Below are 12,617 nucleotides of genomic sequence, written 5' to 3'. Positions count from 1 at the left end.
GATTGAATAAACTATTTTTAAAGTTTATACAAATTCTTCACAACAAAGTAATTTCATAAAATTCTCTGTTTCCAGACAGTAGCTTATTGGCTAGCCTAGGCTAAAATGTGTCCTTGGAAAAGGAATGTGCTGTGTTCACCTGATCCCCTTAAGCCAACTTATGGTAATCCAAGCTGTGTCAACCATGTTGTCAGGTCCATTTCCAAAGTATTTCCCTTCATCTTTCTAGTACAGGTACTGCTGCATTACTTCAAGTACCACTGTATCATGGTTCTCAAAAAGTGAATAAAAAAGGCATTAAAATCGGAATAAAGAATTAAAATTAAATGACATGAAATTGGTTATATTGAGTGACAATATGTTTATTCCTGTTGGTTTTATACTTTTTTCTTATACTGTACATATGATTTAAATGGTATGAAGTATAGTGGTCCTAAAAGATACTGTGTAATTTGAACATTTTCACAATTACAGTGTTTCACATTCTATTGTATTTTTTGTCAATGTTTTTTCAGATTGGATATTGATTACATGAAAATTATTGATTTTTTAGGTACAAATTTTGAATCTAAATTCAACAAAAAACTTGAAATCTCAATATTGGGATGTACAGTAAAGTCACAAATTAGTAAAGTAAAATGTTTAAAGTTGACCAGTCAACAAAGACTGAAGATAAATAATTGTCTATAGCAACCCTGTCTAAAGACAAAATGCTCAAAAGGGACATTCAAATGACATAGAGATATAACGGAAGCAGTCTGGGAAATAGTCTAGTCAATTACCATGACAACGGACTAAGGGAATACCATTTTAATCGAGGAATGCATTATATAACAAATCGCAATTGTATCAAATTTCTTTCTTTATCACAAACTTGAACAAAACTTTCATTCAAGTAAAATAACAATAAATTCCTTAATATATTAATGATTTAAATTTTTCTGATTATTAAAATGGTATCAATTTATAAAAATCTGAAGCTACTAAATTGTAAATTTTTTTAAAATAATATTAATATAATTTTACTAAGATTAGATAACTAACTATAACTCAATCATGGTTTATTTAAGGGTTTTTTAAGATTTACTCTAAAGCTCTGTCTATACTATCAAACTTTATGTGACAAAAAAATATGACATGCCCATTATGGACATGATGATGTCATATCACTACCAGTACCATACTGTACAGGTATTTGAGCATATCACACCTTTTTTGTCAAAATAGTTTAATAATGTAGACAGAGCTTTATATACAGTTAGCATCCTCATTTCCACTGTACAATGCCTGTTAAGAAATATATCACTGAACTTGAATATTTTCTTCTTTATTTGTAATTGTATAATATAATAATCAACATCAAATAATTAACAATCCTTATTATTTTTCCATGCATAGTTTACATCTTTTCAAAATGTGGATTGCGCATCTTCAATTGCAAGTACCATTTAACGACATTAAAAGCAATAAATGGATGGACGGTTTTAAGTGTATACCGCTAATGACCCCTGACACACCTGTCACAGGTGAGAATTTGTGCATGTCTACAGGTGTCTTGTAAACCATCCAACACAACTCTACATGATATGTTTATATACAGAATATATTATTTACATATTGCTCACAACGGCTGTGTATAGGACATGGAAATAATTCTAAGAAAACTGAACTGATGATAATAAAGATGATGATGATAAAGATGATTTAAGATAAAGATGATTTAAGATAAAGAGACAATAGAGTAAAATTGTCTACTAGTCTGTACTGTACAGTACTGCTAAAAAAATGTATCACAACCATTCTGTGCCATTTAACTTTCCAAACACCTACTGTAGCGATGCAGAGTTTGACGTGCATGGTGTCTACTGCTTATGCCAATTTGCGCCCTAGTTAAAATATTAACTTTCAATCAACTAGACATACTCATAATAATATACTGTAAAACTGGCCATGCTGTAGATTACACTACCAACAATAGTGTAATCTCGCTACCAAAAAATAGTTGGTCATTATTGTAATGCAAAATGTTTTTGAATGAAGGGCGTTTTGTTTCATCTGTCCACCATGTTTCGGGTATACATTTGCGAGTTAAAAAGTTATTGCGTCTAGAACGCTAGCTAGTGCATCATTACATTCCTAGTACATTTACTCCAGAGACTTCTTAGCAGTAAATTGTCTATTATTTACAATATAACCTACAGTACTTATAATAAGGTAGAAGTAATTTCAGTTATGCAAAAGCATCGTTATTGGCAATATGAATGTACCTAATATCGGTGCTATATATAAAATATTCAATATGAAAATTATATTCTGATACAAGATTTCATAAACAGGTGCTCAAAAGAAACCAAAAATTGTAATTTCAAAAAAAAAATGCCATGGATTTAATTTCACTGTAAGCTGTCCAAGCAGGTACTGTTGCCTGAAGGGAGGTTACCATAGTAACCATTTACAGAAACAATGTCAGGAATGGCAAAATTTGCTATCATTGTTTTTGGAGTTAAATTGATACAAAATTATATCAAAATATGAGATCATGACAATAGTGTATACAGTAGAGAAGCACTCCTTTTGCACAACTCTATTTAGTGTGAAACGAAAGAGGAGCAATTTTTAACACTTTTATGGCCAACCCCTACTCAAGTGAAACTTCTAAAGCCAATTTAACACAGATGAGCGGTAACAGTGAAATTATAGAATCTACGGTATGTTCTTATGACCATTTATGCACAACAAGGAACGGCGACGGTTTTCGCTCAGGATAGATACAGATTCTATGTGAGACAAGCTAAGGATTTTAAAAGTAAATTGGCCTTAAGTGGGCACTTTTTTTTGTCCCAAAATGTCCCCTTAAAAGGGTTCTACGGATAGTAATAGTTGGGCGACATGATAAGTAGATATTTTGGCTCTCTTGTGCATTAAATGATAAACGTGTCCGAATAAAAGACAGGCGGTTGGCTCTTTTTTTATGTTTTGACTTGTTCACTGCAGATAAAAATTGCGCCATAAGTAGTGTGTTACTGTGTTACCCTCAATTCCACAGGATTTGCTAATGACTTGAATGAAATTTGATGAGATTGAAGTAAAGTATACGTGTTTGAATGTGAATTTCATTCAGACCAGACTGCATTTATTATGTAACTGTATGTAAAAAAAAAGCAAAATGAAATTGAACAATTTTATTGAGACAGAAAATTATTTCAGTAATTCAACAAGCTAGACATCAATAACGTTTACAAGAGACTGTCAACTATAAAGTCTGAATAGCGATTTTATCACAATATTCACAATTTGTATTTTAAAAGCTATGACTCAGACAACATTAACGCAACTAATGTCATATTGAAGATTATGTTAATGAATATGAGTGATAAATCAAGAGGTTACTATTGTACTTTACATATTTTATTTAATTACAGAAAATACATACTAACGAATTTTGTTTGGGCCTGTTTCAATTGAGCAGGAGAATGAGCTTTTAAAACTGTTAGTCCACATAAAAATCATAAACCATGTTTAAAATGGTTTTAACTATTAAACTGGTTTCCATGGAGATATTTTTTGGTGCAATGCAACCACTGTCTCAATTTGCGGCCAGTGCACAGAACTCGGTCATCTAATGGACACATTTTTGCTGTAGTATAACAAGCTACCACGCCATCTTGGTTTAAACTACTGAACCAAAATCGGTTTAGAAGAAAACACTTTTTTGCTGACCACAACCATGTGATGTAGGAACTAGACAACCTGTGTAAAGTTCCTCAAAAATAAAATTATTCCAACATGTTACAGAGCGTGTTTAACCACGTAAACATTTAATAAGTGTGAGAATATTATTTTATGAATGCATGTAAAATTTACATCATAAAGTTATTGGTATTTTAAAACACAAACCATATGTTTGACATTTGACCTTCACCTTTTATAAATTAAGGTTGTGGAATTTGCAGTGTAAATGTCAATTAATTTTTTTCAAAATTACTGAAGAGAAATCAAGCAGAAATCTGGAAAAAAACACCACATACTGTAGTTCTCAAATTGTTAATTTCAGTAGAGTATTTTTGGCAAAAAATGTCTTTAGTAAATACAGGTAGACACATTTTTTTTCATGTTAAACAGATTTTTTCGCATTCACACATGTTTTTACAAAATTACTTTTGCACTGAACAGTCTTAAGTCCTTAAATTTCTAGTCATCTCTCATCTTCCACCAAACGTGCAATTATCCCAATTGCTGATAACATCCCGGAACTTGCTTTGTATAAGTCTCACAATATTTCAATTGAACCTCTGTTTTCATTCATTCATTGTTTAAAATATAACATGAAATAAACAAGGGTGAGCAATACTCTATGTTTAAACACTACAACCAACTTTGTTGGGTCCTGAAGGTGACTCTTCAATAGGGGTTATATTATAACTTATATTGGACAGATAAGTTTGTCTCATTTTATTTCAATAATATAAAAAAAGAGATACATCGAGACGCCAGTAAAGTGGACATTATTGATCAAGCAATTGATTTGGCGATTGTGTGTACTAGTACTTTACTGTATGTGGGTGGTACCCACTGGTACTCAAAATACTGAGCAGATTGTATGGTAATATAATATTAATATGTTTATTCATCAAAGGAGATTTTGATATTATTTTGTTCATTTAACATTTTCGTTCAATTAATGAAATTTGAAATATTTGACCTGGCTTTATAAGGAACAATAAAGAAAACAAAGAAACCAATTATAATATACTACTAGTACTTTATGTACAATCAATGGGACACTTTCAGGACCCAACAAAGTGTCCCTTAATATAATATGGGTTGGTCGTAGTGTTAAACATACAGTATTTCTCCTTAAAAGAGGAAAATAACATTCATGAACTACTTGTTATCTATTTTTGACAGAATATTAATTGTTAGATTGAACACAAAATCAGGGTATTGCTAAACACCGCAAACCTCCAAAAAAACATAGCAAACCCCATCGAACAAACATAAAAGTGATTGAATCATGTAGTGTACAACCCACTGGGTATATCAATGTAAAAAAAAAAATTAAATTTCTACTGTTAACAACTTATTTTTGGGGTAAAAAATAATTTTTTGGTCAAAAATGATTGCTAAACCCTGCAAACCTCCAAAAAACCATAGCAAACCCCACCGAACCAACATACTGTAAAACTGATTGAATAATGTAGTGTACGACCCACTCGGTATATAAATTATTAAATTTCTACTGTTAACTACTTATTTTTGGGAATAAAACATAATTTTTTGGTTAAAAATTAGCAATCATTTTTGACCAAAAAATGATGTTTTACCCCAAAAATAAGTAGTTAACAGTAGAAATTTAATATTTTTTTTACATGGATATACCCAGTGGGTTGTACACTACATGATTCAATCACTTTTATGTTGGTTCGATGGGGTTTGCTATATTTTTTTGGAGGTTTGCAGGGTTTAGCAATCATTTTTGACCAAAAAATGATGTTTTACCCCAAAAATAATCAGTTAACAGTAAAAATGTATTATTTTACATGGATATACCCAGTGGGTTGTACACTACTGTACATGATTCAATCACTTTTATGTTGGTTCGATGGGGTTTGCTATGTTTTTTTTGGAGGTTTGCGGGGGTTTGCGGGGTTTGCGGTGTTTTATAGCAATACCCCAAAATCATGCATATAGTCCAACTCATAGTACTTATGGTAATCTCCCAAAATTAAATTAATGGTACTAACAATAGATAATTGATGGAGAATTTAAAAAATTCATAATTATAATTATTGCATGCATAATTTATTAACTTCATTGATAAAGCTACACGAAAAAAGCTTCCATTATTCAAAAATAAATTGTTTCCTATGGTCGAGTGGAAGTACTGCAGTCTATTAAAAGAATTACCGGTAGACAATGTAAATTTCCATCTTTCATCAAGTCCTTTTATCCAAAACGGAAACCACTTCTTGTCATAATGCATTCATTTAGCTCCTGATTAGAACAATACAATGACATAATCTTATACCAAGTTATAGTTCCCTTGGTAGTATTGAAGTAATATAGTATTGTACTGAAAGCAAGTAATACAAATTTTTCAAATTAAATCATGAATTATACATTGAATTATGCATGCATTTTAAGGAATAAGGCAATAAGACAGATTAAAATTAAAGAATGAAAAAATATTCAGGTCTTAATTAAAGTAATACTTTTAGGAGCTTACATTATTACTGATAAAATCTGAAGTCGTTTTTACATGTAAAGTAACCACAAAACAACAATATCTCCAAAAAGAACAATCTCATCGGTTAGATCAAAGAAGGTGTTCTCACTACAGATAATTACTTTTAAAAACTCATGAATTATTCATGAGGCTCACTAATTTAGATACATTATTATCAGGAATAATTCATGCTATTAATTTGAATACATTGTTTACCGTTTACAGTACCTTATTATGTATTGACATACAAATCACAGGTTATTCTGCTAAGACAATCTTAAACGACCATTTAGTCATTTGGGAACACTATAAAATGGGTTAACAAATCACATTAAACTTCCAGTAGAAACCAGAATGTCATTGTGTGCGATAATAAACTACATTTTTAGGTTAATGAATTCACCTAGCCAATAATAGTTTGATTAACATAGTAGTATTAGTATAGTAATCTCTTTTAAATTTGTATACTGTATCAGTAAACAAAATCTATAATCAACAAAAATTACCCACTAGGATAGTGTACAGTAAACTACTGAAAATATTTATAAACATGAGTTTGTCAATACACATTACTGTACTGTTACAAGACGACAGTTCATCTGAACTGCCAGTTTTGATGTGGCAACTTACTTTTGTTGTATAGAACATCGTTGCGTAACATCCAAATTGGGTAGGGTAGTGTACGTTTCACACAGAAAATGCAGTCAGTATTGTAAAAGTGTTTTTGCCAGCCTACAGAATCCTTTCACACTCTACATACAATTGTTTCATTATGTTTGTAAAATTTACAAACTTGTGGTGGTTACCTACAGTATAGGCAATAATTTACTTTGCAGATAACTGAAATAAACACCAATCGATCAATCAATATAAGATTTTTTTTTTAAAGTGTATTGAAATGTTTTATAGTTTAAAATTTGTGTTCACTCTCTTCAGCAACTTCTGTCAACTACTTTTACCTCTGATCAGTACTGTAAACACACACACTTTTTCCCACAATATTTATTTGCCAAAGGAATTATCATGGGGTAACAAAAATATACAAACAAACATCTTGTTTTAGTCTGTCCTGAACACATTAACCACATCCAGTTCAAGTTATCCTAATGTGCTGGTGGCTGGAATGGAATGAACAAAACACAAACTTCAAAACGGTCGATGACCTTGAAAACAAGAAACAGGCAATCGGCCAACTCAAACATACTGTAGCATTGTGAATTTAAAAAGTATGTTTAGCCCTTAAATAGCAGCTACAGTCTAAAGTACGGTATTCAGTTCAGTGTACGCATCCAGCACAGGTTAATGTACTGGCACTATGTTAAAGTTTCTAAAGCCCTCGGCATACAATATTGTACTGTATGTTTAATGAAGGAATAGACTAGAGTTGGAGAAGAGGGAGAAGGAAGTTAGCATCTCGCTAGCACCACCAATGGCCGATACTAATACAGTTAGTACTGTACTGGTACAAACAACAATTTAATGATTTTATTCGTTCTTATCATCACATCATTTGATCAGACTATGTGAAAATTTCATTAAAATGTTTTATTCTTTTTTTTAAAATATTTTTTCTTTTTATTTCATCAAAACCAACAACATTGAAAGTTGCCACCTATTCTATTTATTACGACTATGATGTAAAGTTTCTAATGTTTTCTGTAGGTCTGGAAAAATGTGCATTAATCTATTTTATTTAGCCATTGGTCATTTATCAAATTAATTTAAAAACATTGGAATGTTTATAACATTCTGCAGCTATTTAAAGGAGTACTATACCAGCAGGTAATTGAAGTCTGCATTTCTGTGGTCACTATCTCACAGCTTTCACTTGTCTGTGATTGTACTGTATAAAGTTAATTTATCACCAATGTCTCCTCTGAGTTTTAATGAACCATGAATCCTATACAGTTTAAGATTTTTTGGCAATTACTAGTGAGATACAGTAAAATCAGCTGCCAAGAAAAATGAATCAGAATATTTTCTGTATTACTATTACTGTACTGTAGGAAGAGAAAAAACCAGATCCTTTGCAGGACCCAAGGTCCCCAATTGATTGAAATTCTAATAAATCCTGTACAGTACACAATATTAGGCAGACCAACAACCTAGGTCAATTAATGTGTTGCCAGTCGTCATTGGACCTAGAATCCATGGAACCTGTGTTGAGGAGTGAGAAATATTCCGGCATGTGCACAATGTACTAACATGACGTACAGTACTAGTTTGGTCATCGTAAATAGAAAAACGCCCTGGTAATCACTCATTCACCACAATAAGCCATCATATGCTGTACTGTATTTTAACATATGGGTTTATTTGGTGACCTCAAAATATTGTTGCTGTTTTGAAATCCAATTCAGGATGTAGATGCTAACGTGACCAAGATAATTACCCTGCCATTGGAACATTAATAACCTTACTGTACTGTTCTGTTCCGACCATCAAATAAAATAAAACAGAAAGATTTAAAAACAGTCCCATGTGGTTTTGAGTTTTCCAGGAAACTGTAATGGTTTTAAACATTTAATAGACTGTCTTTAAAAATGCGGAAAAATGACATTATCTTATTTTACAGTAAAGTAGAGTAGAAAAAAAAACTTGGAATTAATTTATAGACAGAGATATTTTGATGTATCATCAATTCCAATAATTTTATTTCTACTTTATTTTCTTTCTGGGTGACTTCTTTAGTATGTACTAAATCCTAGAGGGCCAAGTATACAGGACCATGATCAGCGCACAGAGTGCGACCACTTCTCTTTTCAAAGACAATGTACTTTAGTATTGTGCACACAAGCAATGTATGTACACATGACCAACAGATTTATGTCCAAACCGAAGGACAAGGCAATTGGAATATCTTGTCTAAAGATACAATGGCACAGAAAAGAAAAAAAGAACCAATATCACATGCTAGTTTGATCTACAGAAGCACAATAATTAATCTACAAATTGGTATACCAAATAATTATTTTTATGTTAACACAAGAATCAGAAAAAACGACTTTAAATTGTTAAATTGCTTTTTAATTACTGGAGGCAAACACCACATGTACTGAGCTGTTAATAGTCAGGTGTACTACAGGTTTTACCAATAATTAATTTCAGGCGTCGAGATGAAAATTAATTGATTTTATTAAAGGTCTTTAAATACAGGGTAGGTTAATAAATTATGACCTCATTTGAAACATGCACACCTCATCTGATTAAGCTAAAACAGTTGCTCAAAAATACAAATGTGACAAATGGAGGGAGGTACTGTATGGAGGGAGGGAGGGAGGTACTGTAGGGAGGTACTGTAGGGAGAGAGGGAGGTACTGTAGGGAGGGAGGAAGATACTGTAGGGACGAAGGGAGGTACTGTAGGGAGGGAGGGAGATACTGGAAGAGAGAGGGAGCGAAGAGGTGGATAGGATATGAGGGTGTGGGATAGGCAATAGGGTAATGTACAAGATTACTGTATACCAAATTTTAACTCTTCACACTAAAATACAGTAAATGTTTTTTTCTCTTTAAAAAAAAATATGGAGTAGCTTCCATTGTTAAAGTTTTTGATGGAACAATCCCTAACATTTTACTGTAGCACATTTAAAATTAACAATTGCTTCCTGTCATGTACAACCTACTTCTGACCTTAAACAAAAACTTCCTTATTCCTTTGTGCAAGTTTTAAGAATTGGTTTCTCCTTTGAGAAAATAACTGCTTTCTTTCGTCAGAAATGGGACAAATTACAAAAATGACCAGTTAAATGAAAAAAATTAAATTTAACACAGTCAAATTCTTTGATGGAATACTATAAATAATACTGTACTAAAAACAAGTTATAGCTTTTGTTATAAATCGCAAAATAGCAGTTCATATTTGACTTTATTAAGCTCCAATTTGAATAGAGAGGACATTTTTTCTACACAAGAAAAATTATTCTTGATGGAAAAAATGTACTGTAGGTACCAGCCTCTCACTTGGCCAAGGCGAAGCGCTAGTTTGATAGCTAAAATGTAACTTAACATTTTTTTTCCCTCAATTTTTTGAAAGATTATAAATATTGTGTTAGCAATTCTTCATTCTTTAAGAAAAAGTCTTACACCAAATTGAATGGGTGTTTTTAACCGGTTATTTTGCGCTGCCTTTTAACCGGTTACCACAAATCTGTTTCTGCTCCCAAGAAAATGGAGTTAATTTATTCACACCGATTTATTTTTATGCAACAGAAACAGGTCCATAAATCGCCCTGAATGTCCACATTAAGATTTTGCAAATTGTTCTTTGATATTGTTTGCAATTTGCTTGAATATTAATTTTTGTCTCACCATTAATTTTAGTTTCACCATTTCTAACTGCTTTCATTAGTTCATCACAATTGTATTGATGAGGAATCAGTAGAATATTCAGAGCCGTACATCAACTATTATTATAATATTATAAAGTAATAAAACAATAATAGGTAATTATAGTTTCATAATAACATAACAACTAAATTCTTTACTAAGTAACACACGATACAAGATTAAAGTACACCACATGAATTAGCCAATTAGATTTGAGTGTGTGGTAGTTAATAGTTTATCTAATTGTTGGTTAATGTTGTCGAAAACTGGTGATGTTTTTGGCTTAAAATATTATATTCTGTTCTTTATGATAATATACTGTAATCATACAGGTTGGTTTATCACTGTAGGCCAACTTTTTAAACAATACAACAGGCCTTGTGGGACAACTATACATTGGTAAACTGTATACAAACAAATACAGTTCCATTTTGTAATTGGAAAATATTATGGAAATGGACAGTATGACTATTAGAATACATATACAGATGGTATCCATAATTATAACATGTGATTATTAATTGTAGGAAAGTGGGAAATACCCAACCAAAATATATAATAACAACATTTAGCCGGATGATCATTAAAAAATCACGTTAATGAATGATAAAAATTGATTATTACTATGCTTTGAGACTTATGGGAAATAAAATATTAATGACTGACATCACCATGACAACAGAACCACAAAAGCTTTTATCAACCTTGTATGCTTCCTATGGTTACTTACTCTTTGGCAAAAGGATGGGTTTTCAATTAGAAAAAAAAAAGAAATTAAATGAATGAATTGTTCATTTTGATTTTTAATAGCAAAGACAGCTTTTTAGAACTCGGGCTAAAATTGCTAAAAAAATTTGAAAAAAAAATTTATTGATGCTGTGATTGATTCAACAATTAATGACAATGTAGCAGGAAGGATCACAACAGACCTTTTGATTTTGTACAAGGTCTAAATCTAGGCTACACATAATAAATGTGCATACTTACCATTTTCGTAAACTTTGACAGATAATCCATATAAAAATATTATTTATAGTTAAAAATAAAGAATTTTCACTTGAGGTACTTATCATTCGTGAATGCCAGAATGTAGGATGACAATGGACGTTTAACTTCCAATAACGATTTGAAAATTCAATTGCACTTACATATTTAAGGTACAGCATACCAGGCAGTGTAAGTAAATGGGAGGTATAACATTCATAGTAAAGGCTTTTCCAGAAGTAAGCCGACAGACGGTGTACTGCAGTGTGTTATGGAAAATTGAGACCGAATTTTTATCGACGAGAGGTCACGGACGGTTTAATTACGTTACTCACTGTGTTGGCATAGGCTAAAGTGACAGACGAACGTGACAACAGAAATGACGATTATGCAAACTAAAATTATTTGACGTACGTCTTACCATAATTCATTTTAAATGTTCATAACATACAACATGTAATTAATGTAAAGAAAAGTGGTAATCCGGTTACACACGATTAATTTTTCAGACCTACATTGCTCTATTTTCAAAAGCATACGATACCCCACAATACAAACAGCTGGCGGGGTGCTCACTCTCAGACTCAGGCTGCCCGATCGAGCCAGCGTAGGCTGTCACCGCAGAAAAGTAACTGAAAACTCAGTGTTCACACCGTAAGTCAATAACTAAAAATACGTTTTACAACTATCTACTTCAAGTAAAGTCCAAAAATAGCAAAACATTCTTAAATCTTACCTTATACTGGAAAATAATGAGTAAAATATGGACGATACATCCCTACACTGTGTGATTGTTTATGCAGCAGACCGCCATCTTCTAAGTATGAGCATGCGCTAGATTTTCATAACATTAATTTTTTTTCAACATGCGCTTTGCATGCACAATAAATAATAAACAAGAAACAAGAGTCCCACATTTTTATTGAACTTAATTTTTTCATTTAAAAGTGTACAACGCTATTTTCTAATTAGCAATTACTTATTTAGTTTCCATTATCAATCCAGTATTTGTCATTGACATGTATTTTAATATGGATAGCAGGATCACCTTCCAAGAAATTCATATAATAATTATACGT

The 12,617-nt window shown here is 31.7% G+C and overlaps 1 protein-coding gene across 2 annotated transcripts in view; it reads right to left on the bottom strand.

The window, feature by feature from the left end:
• Window positions 1–12,342, bottom strand: part of LOC140050113 (fibronectin type-III domain-containing protein 3A-like) — an 82,600-nt gene extending 70,258 nt beyond the window's left edge. Inside the window, exon 1 of one of the 2 annotated variants that reach the window (XM_072095151.1) lies at window positions 12,275–12,342. The gene's annotated coding sequence lies outside the window, so the exon portion shown is untranslated. Of the gene's footprint in view, window positions 1–11,541; window positions 11,583–12,274 lie in introns of those variants that run through there. The other variant, XM_072095153.1, reaches the window with a different exon arrangement.
• Between the last annotated feature and the right edge of the window lie 275 nt (window positions 12,343–12,617).

The sequence above is a fragment of the Antedon mediterranea genome, chromosome 5, assembly GCF_964355755.1.
Source record: "Antedon mediterranea chromosome 5, ecAntMedi1.1, whole genome shotgun sequence".
NCBI lineage: Eukaryota > Metazoa > Echinodermata > Crinoidea > Comatulida > Antedonidae > Antedon > Antedon mediterranea.
The sequence above is the reverse complement of the archived record's forward strand: the minus strand, read 5'-3'. Positions and strand labels throughout refer to the sequence as shown.